Source organism: Lampetra planeri, chromosome 47 (genome assembly GCF_965212315.1).
Source record: "Lampetra planeri chromosome 47, kcLamPlan1.2.h2, whole genome shotgun sequence".
Classification (NCBI taxonomy): Eukaryota; Metazoa; Chordata; class Hyperoartia; order Petromyzontiformes; family Petromyzontidae; genus Lampetra; species Lampetra planeri.
Window position 1 is genome coordinate 6,831,604 of NC_136153.1, and position 9,079 is coordinate 6,840,682.

Sequence of the window (9,079 nt, forward strand, 5' to 3'; positions counted from 1 at the left end):
TGGGAGTAGGCGGCCAACAAAACCCCCCGGCCGCCTTTGCCTCCCACGTGTCGATGTTTACACATACTGTACTAGCAGGTACTCGTTTAAGGGTGAGCTCCGCCGATGTTGGAAAACCCAGGACCGACTGCGAATTGACTCGCCACCGATGTTAGACGGTAACCGTGGTTAGGAATCGAACTCGGGTTGCCAGTGTGCAACCAACTCTGCTGCCATGCAAAGACAAAGACCCCCCACCCCGTGTAGCCTTTTCAGATTGTTGGGGCAAGTGCTGTGAGCGAGCACGGCACACGTAGGGGGTGAGTGGTCAGCACTATGCCCGACCGCCTTTGTCTCCCTAGTGGCGATGTCTACACAACGCACCAGGTAGTCATTTGAGGCTGAGTAGACCTAGGGGAGGTCCATAATCAGTTCAGATAATCGTCCCTGGTGCTGGCCGTAGCGCAGAGCCCTAACCGCTACACCTACGCTGTCACCACAAAAACCACAAAAACAACGACAAAGATCCCCCGTATAGGCTGAACAGACTGTTGGGGAAAGTGCTGTTAGCGAGCACCTATGAAGGCCAAAACGTCCACGAGGGGGTGGGTGGCCAGCACCACGCCCGACCGCCTTTGTCTCCCTAGTGGCGATATTTACTATACACCGCACTAGGTACTCATTTGAGGCTGAGTCGACCTAGGGGAGGCCCAGAACCGGTTCATATAATCGTCACTGGTGTTGGCCGTGAGCGGGAATCTGAACTCGGGTCGCCGGGTTCATAGAGCAGCGCGCTAACCACTGCACTACCGCTCCCCCAACACACACAGACACACACACAGACACACACACAGACATGCCTTACGCACTTACCCAAGAGGTCCTTCCTCACTTTTTCCGGATGCTGGGTCTCATTACAATCAGCTTGAGTGAGCTCCTCAAACAAAAGCCCCTGTGATAGAATGTTTTTTTTTCCTCTTGACTTCTTCCGACCTTATTTCCTTTATAAGCAATCACAACACTGTTTGAACTACCGCACATTCTTTAGTGGCAAATGTGTGCAATCTAAAATAAAGAGATAAAAAAAACTTCTGAAATTTCTTTAGGGCGGTTTTGCCGAGCAAAGGCTTGCCACCCGAGGCACATTCTAGTGATGTATCTCAACGTGCAACGCATAGGAGAATAGCTGTGCTACAAACCTTGGAGTAATCGCGGCCACAGCGGTGGTGCATCGTGGCCAGATAACTCCCGTAATCTGCACGGTGTGGAGAGGTCATCATCCATCAGTGGATTAAAATAAGGCCTGTACATGACCTATCGGCAGACACTGGCATCGGTAAAGTTGTATACGCAGCGGTGGTGCATCGTGGCCAGATAACTCCCGTAATCTGCACGGTGTGGAGAGGTCATCATCCATCAGTGGATTAAAATAAGGCCTGTACATGACCTATCGGCAGACACTGGCATCGGTAAAGTTGTATACGCAATATATCGCTGACAGTTGTGTTGTGCTAAAACGTGGGTACCAGTCCTTTTCACGAGCAAACGGCATTTGTGTTTTTGCTGCACCCTGTAATTATATAACCTGCATATAATTGAAAATGGAAAACAAAAACTGCCAGAAATGCATAAATTGCCTTAATTTATAACCGGTTAAGAGGCCACAGCGACCTGAAATCACATTTTCCCAGGGAGACCATTACATAAACATGAGTACAAACAACTGCAGGTAAAAGTGAACTTTGGACTACAGTTATACTGTACTGTTAATCTTAATTGCTCTCGCTTGATGCCAGTTGCAATTCATTGTTGGCGACCAAGCAGCAGAGGGAAATCACTGAACTTCCTCCATCCATTTGTCTTCCGCTTGACTCCGCCAAAGTTTGCACGGCAATCAATTAAATTGCAGTTCAGACAGCTGCTCTCTGATAACCAGGAGGGGAAGCGTTTACTTTTGAGAGTGGCTTGGCAATGCATGGATTGGTGTGGCTTGTGGTTGGGTGAGTGGGTGGTCGAGTGGGCAGCCCTGGCTGCAAGTTTCAGATAAGAGAATGACAGATGGATAATTAATCTGACCCCAGCCACAACCTTATTTATTTCCGTAACGAATGTCCTACTCGACTCGACAGTAGTTTGCAACAGTGGCTCATAAAGTGCATATCTATTATGTCTAAATATATTTCAAATATACGGAAGTAGCCAAGTTGCAAAAGCAGGTTCTGTGAAACAATGATGCAATACCAAACAAAAATTACTTTGTTTAACACGTAGGCTTTCGCGATTAAGATTATCCACAATAGAGGTTTTTTTAGGTTAGATCGCGTAAATATAAATGTGTCGTTAACCCCACCATCCGACACAGCCAATTAGTAAGGTTTGTCACGTGACCAAAACGTGCCAATTCGTTACTAGTACAGCACACCGGTGTGTTGGAGACTGAACTCACAACATTTACAATTCGAGTACGACGTTTCGCTGGTAATTACAACAGCCAGCCTCATCAAGCGACAGTCAAGCCTGATTTGTAAACGAGACATTTCATCGTCTGTGTTGGGTAGTGGCTGTTTAAACGAGACATTTATATTTTATGCGATATAACCCAAAAAAAACACTCTACAATGGATAAACATTGATGTGTTAACATGATACAACTGGATCTAACATGGTCTTCATTTTTCAACCAGGGATGTCACGCAATGCATCAGCGTTCATGTTTCGAGCCTCGCTCGTACCCGGGCTCCCCCCAAGAAGCGAACGATCCAGCGGAGCAAATTATGCGGGCTCCGAATCTAGGAATCCCGGTTTCAAATGCAACATGCGGAATAAATACAATTTAAACCACATTAAAATGGCATACAATACTTTTCACTTCCATGAGCGATAAACCCGGCGACCTGAGTTTGATTTCCGGCCACAGCTAACGGCAGAGGTGAGTGATTGTTTTAACTAGTCCTGGCCACTCCCTTTACCAACATGCACTGACCATTGTGGTGAAGTAGAGTCAAACAACCCCCATGACTAACATGGCATGTGGAGGCCTTGATCCACCAGTGGATTGACAAAGGGCTGTAAACTGTTGTTATTATTTATATTTCGTGTCAACGTATGAGTTTTTGTACAGTTTTTGATGTTGCTGTTTTGTATGTATGTAGAACTTCTTTCGCACCGTACGTAGCCAACCGTGCTGAACAGGCCTCAAGTAACACATTCCTGCGGAGGGAGCTGGTAGGAACGTTGGGTTGCTCGGTCAATGACCAGGGTCAACGGCGGCGTGGTGTATTCCGCAAATATGGCCGACTGTGAGGGCGGGCACAAGCCGGCGTGAGTAGGTTAAACGTTGAGTTTTATAAGGGCACCACGGGGTGACCAGCCATTCCTCACCCAGCCCCACCCCACCCTCCCCACCCAGCCCCTCCCTCCCCACCCAGCCTCTCCCTGCACGATGGACGGACGAACACAATAATCCCATGTGAGCTGGTGGAACCAGTGGGTTCCTACCAGTATTTTCATGTATACATGTATATTACAAGTACATTACCCGGCTTGTGTTAAACTTGAATGTTAAATTAATGCACTCAGTGTTGTGTGAAAGGCCCACGGTCAACCACTGAATACGTATTATATAATGGAAAAAATAAAGACTACATGACATTTCAAAGGCTCACAAATGCTCACATGTACAGAATATGATTTCAATTAATTGTGTTGACATTTATAGTCAAATAATATACTCTCTTATTACAGCACACGTCTTTAAATATAATTGGTTTCAAACGCAATGTCGCGATGTTATTAACCAGTGGTCTTCAACCTATTAAAGCACCAGTGTCGCAGTAGCGGAACATGAAAATTCAATAATTCCACTGCTATTAAAAATGCATTCATTTCAAATTTACAGATTAGTCACCTTATGCATTTATTTTACATATATATGTAATGCTGTCATATTGCTCAATTCTGCCTGTGGCACTATATGTGCAGGTAAAAAAAATGCTGTAATAATCCATGTTTTTGCTCTAGGGGAATTTATTACAGCTATGGCATGCATATGTGCAATATATGCATAAGGTCATTGCCATGGGAATGGTATTCCAGTTTTGGATGCACATGTTATTCACGATATTTAATATGCTATTTTTTCATTTCTGCTTGTTCTCAGACATCACGTTGGTGTGATCCATCACCTTATTTAATATCATCATCATCACCAATGAATATTTATACCGTGCCTCCCATGTAGTGCGTTATAAATATCGAGGCACGGTACCCACGGTAACAGCCCTCCACTGTGAGGCACAAGGTAAACACAGCCAGTGAACATCAGCCTGCCAGCAGGGGGCAATGTCGCTATGCGATTTCTCAATTAAGTAATTTGTGAGCGATTGATCAATCTTGATTTGAAGCTTTCGTGACTGCAGGAATCCATACTCTTTGGTTCTTTCGGTAAAGTCACGTGGGTAGAAAATGAAATAAAATAAATGACGACGTTTCGGGCGCAGCACAAGCGTCCGTCATCAAGTGGGAAAGCATGGTCTGCTGCTGATGCAGATTGTTTAAAAACTGTTTTAAAACAGTCTGCATCAGCAGCATGCTTTCCCACCTCATGACGGACGCTTGTGTTGCGCCAGAAACGTCGTCATATACCTTTTTGGACCATGAAATCGGTTACGAGTGGCCTACCCCATCGAATACTTCCACGATAACTTTATTATCTACTGCGCAGCAGACGGCATGCATATATCTATTTTTTACTGAAAATACACCCGCAGTATTAATCAGGGCGACCGCCGGGTCGTATAGTTTCCTTGTAATTCCAATGGCCGTGGAATCGCCCTCATAGAATATCATGAATTCCTCTTCTCCATTCCGCATGAGTACATCATGGGTCAGAGCTGAAATGGATGTTATCTGAGGTGAAAACATTTTAGTGGTACCAATTACGATGCGTGGGTAATTATTAGCCAAGCGCCAACAAAGCGTTGCCACCGCAAATGTGTTAAATACATCTGAAGCAGGATGTTAGTACATCCCTTGGAAGCAAAGCTGGTGTGCGAAAATCCAAAACGCGCTTCTTCCAGAAGTTGCTTTTCGCCTTTCCCTGACAAAGGGTTTTAAAGTAATACGGATGTATGTTACATGAGATCTGTGCTTATCCAAACGTCACATATGACCTCTGTCTCACCATTGTGAGCATCGGTTACACAAAGATTGTGTTGCTGTGGTTAAATACGAAACACCGCGACATAAAAAAAATCGCTGAGGGGGCACCCGGATTTGAACCGGGGACCTCTTGATCTGCAGTCAAATGCTCTACCACTGAGCTATACCCCCACATGTGGAACAAGCGAGGGTGTAACCGTGTTAAGTGGCTACTGGAACGTATTTGCATTTCAATAGCCATGGCATGCGTGCTCTGTTTCTGAGTTCCTCTATGAGGCAAGCCAAGTCGGGCTTAGGGGCCGTCCATAAATGACGTTACGCGATTTTGGACGATTTTTGACCCCCCCCCCCCCCATCGTCACACGTCGTACCAAAAAGTCAGACCCCCCCCCCCTCAAATATGACGTCACAAAGCTCTGCCCCCCCCCCCCAAAGAAAAAACATGCTTAAAATCGCTTTAAACTATTGTCATTGTATAGCGCGTATTTAATGTGGCGCTGCACTCTGATGTTGTAGGAGAAAATATTTATTAAAAAGTCTATTTAATTAAGTAGAACGTGTTGTGTCTATATTTAGTTAAAGTTGCGCATTTTGATGTGACGTCACATTTCTCAATCCCCCCCTCGTCACAAATGTCTGACCCCCCCCCCCTAGGTGCGTGACGTCATTTATGGACGGCCCCTTAGCCATTAGCACCAATGAAGGTCGGCACGGCACACGAGGGGGTCGGTGGCCAGCACCACGCCCGGCCGCCTTTGTCTCCCCAGTGATGATGTTTACACACCGCACCGGGTACTCATTTCTATATCTGTACGCACACACACACCAGCAATTCAGTGTGGACATCATGGTGAGACATCAGCTTTGAGATATACACGGTCATGTCATAAGTCAAATCGTTAACTGCTCTTGCGGTTTCAAATATTATTAAGACACCTGTGAACATTTTAGGTCTCTGTCCAAAAAAACGAAATAAACTAGCCCAATTTTAGGGAGATTTTCGGGGTTATATCCAGTACAGTTATTGTTATAATTAATGTGCTTCTGCGATTTAGATTAGTACGCATGTTTTACCCAGGAAAACCTCACAGAATCTCATTACTTTCTATGACCTTGCCAAACTTTCTCAGTAGGGGGCGATGATTGACGGACACTCACTCCCTCGTGACCATTCCAAGAGGGAAAACTCAGGGCTGGTACCGGATCGTTCCCTTTGAGCATCAATCGCATGTTTTTAATATCCTGATAATATGAACAATATTAATATTCCACATTGACCTTCTATATCTAGCCATGCAATAAATTACTTTTTAATTTATTTAACTAGGCAAGACCTACGTGAGCTGTGTAGCTCTTTTTTCAGAAGCGACCTGGTCACAAATGATGGCTCAACAAAATGCCTTGTCACGTGGAAATGTATAGCAGCCAAATAGTTTAAACGCTTGTTTCTAAATGTGGAGGGGAAACCCGGAGGACCTGGAGAAAAATACAACGATTACGGGGAGAGAGAGACACGCAAACTCCAAATATAAGAGCAGGCGTTAGGGTCAGGATCAAACCCACGACCTCCTGCATACCAGGCGAGGGAGTTAACATCTCGCCACCGTGGCACCCCTTGTATGTTCAGGCCATGCTGCAGGATCACCCCTTGGACAAGCGTGAATGCTGTAACTAAGCTCCATTGTGTCTGAGGCTGTAAATACTGTACGGTTTATTTACAACCGTACGTCCAGGACACACCTCGTTGGTAAACACAGCCGCAAGAGAATGATGAACAATGGCCTCCCTCAAGGATCGAGACTAGTGTAGTGACACCCGACAGAGTAGTCTTCGACAGTCGGAGTCTTGATTTCTTCAGGCACGAGACACGGTCATCTTCCCTGTTCTCCAAGCGTACCGATCTCTCGCGTTTCCCCACTTAAATATCCCTCGAACCCCCTTTTCTCGAAGGTTCCTTGACCCATTTTCCCTCCTGCCAATCACCTTCCCACTTTCCATAACCGATGCCAACCGACCTCCCTGTCAATAATACTCCGTTTCCCGCTCTTTCCGTGTTGCATTTCTACCTCCAAATCTCTTCGATATTCCTGCCTCTCACCCCAAACCGCCCGGCGACCGACTCAGTTGGTAAGCAGGCTTTGAAAACTGGCATCGGGAGAGGCGAGGAGAAAAGACAGAAAAAAATCAACACATCACTGGAGCTGGCACTGCATTCACTTGCAATGGCTGTGGCAAGGATTGTCACTCAATAATTGGCCTACTAAGTCATTCTAGGCGCTGCAAACCCCACAGCTGACCTCGTAAGGCGCGCGAAATAATTGTCACACAAGCCTATATAACCCCAATCCCCTTATAGGCCCGTTAGAAACCCATAAGAGGGCTTGTTTTACTTCACGATTATCCGTGTCACGTGGTGTCCACTGCGTCAGGTGAGTATTCTTCGTAGCGATATAATCTCTACACTAGCGTGAACATCATCTCGACAGTTCATATACACCGATGTCATAGTCCTTTGCTGCACAGAGCACAAATCTCGAGAACACTGAAAATACTCGTAGCAGCTAATGCAACGTTATTGGAGGCATATTTCCGACGCTTGGAGACTCCGATAATATCCACAACAAGCGATTTCCTACTTGAATAAATAATCATGCAGCAGATGCCACCCTCTGATGTGTCCTTCTGTGCTAAGCCCAGTGTGCTATGATCCCTTTCCAAGTTATCTCGGGGTAAGCATGACCAGAAGCCTGGCATTTCAAGCCCACCCACACGAAATATATTTGTGGAAAGACCCAAATCAAGAATGATCCTGCTACAGAAACGACCTGCGGTGATGTGCTGTGAACAGAAGCCCTCTCTCACCCATCTACTTAAGCGACGGTCACTGCATTCCAGCCTGGTCCGATAAGATAGATATCCTGTAAACTCACACGATTTACCCGTATTATTGTACGGGGAAATTGAGTTTTCAGGTCCATACTGCGTACAGCCGTTTCAATACTAGCAAATGTTTTTGTCTATGTGTTTGTATTTCTCCCTTGGGATGGGACTTATAGTTCAAGTTCAAGTTCATTTATTAGGTATAGCCCTGTGAGCCATTCAGCTCTTGAATCGGGTGCAACCGCAACAAACAAAAAACAAAAACATGAACAAAAAACATCTTAAAGTGAATATGTGACTAAGTGCAAACAGAAAATCCAAGAAAAGACAGCAAAATATTGCAGAAAAAACACCGTACACCAACGCTGTGTGCAAAAATCCCAGTGGGATGCAAGTCAAACAACAACAACAACAACCACAAGACAGCTTAGATTAAGGCCATCAGTCTAACTCTGTACTACAACAAACAAACATGGCTAAACCAATACACTTTTCGAAATCACCAAAATAAAGCCATGAAAGCAATGAAAAAGCAATCATAGGAACTGTGACAGAATTTTCACAATAAATGGCATAAACAACATGTACTACCAAAACCCTGCAGCCATAGGATGAACGTTGAGATGTATAAGGGGTACGGGGTGATCAATAAGGTCTGAATTGGTCTGTAATAAGGTAGAAGGTAGGCACTCATAAGGGGTTGACAGGTGTGCGATAGATCGTGAACACAACTGCTAGATGCACAGTTAAATAACGCGATGCGAGCACCATAATCAAACACAGAGCCAAGGGCAGCTGGCACCACGGTGGCGAGATGTTAACTACAGCACGACGCATGGTTCGGTATTATCAACCAGGACCGCAACAATGTTCCTCGCATACCTGTCAAACCAGACGGTTTACCCCGTATTATTGTACAGGGAAATTGAGTTTTCGGGTCCATACGGCGTACAGCCGTTTCAATACGGGCACACCAAAAAAACATTTCTATTTTTCGATTTAAAGCTTTCGTGACTGCAGGGATTCATCTTCTTGGTTCTTTCGGTAAAGTCACGTAGAA

At 45.3% G+C, this 9,079-nt stretch overlaps 1 non-coding gene across 1 annotated transcript; it reads right to left on the reverse strand.

The window, feature by feature from the left end:
• Positions 1-5,238: 5,238 nt before the first annotated feature.
• On the reverse strand, positions 5,239-5,310 carry TRNAC-GCA (transfer RNA cysteine (anticodon GCA)). The gene has a single exon. It is a non-coding gene; the product is annotated as a tRNA-Cys (tRNA).
• Positions 5,311-9,079: the final 3,769 nt, after the last annotated feature.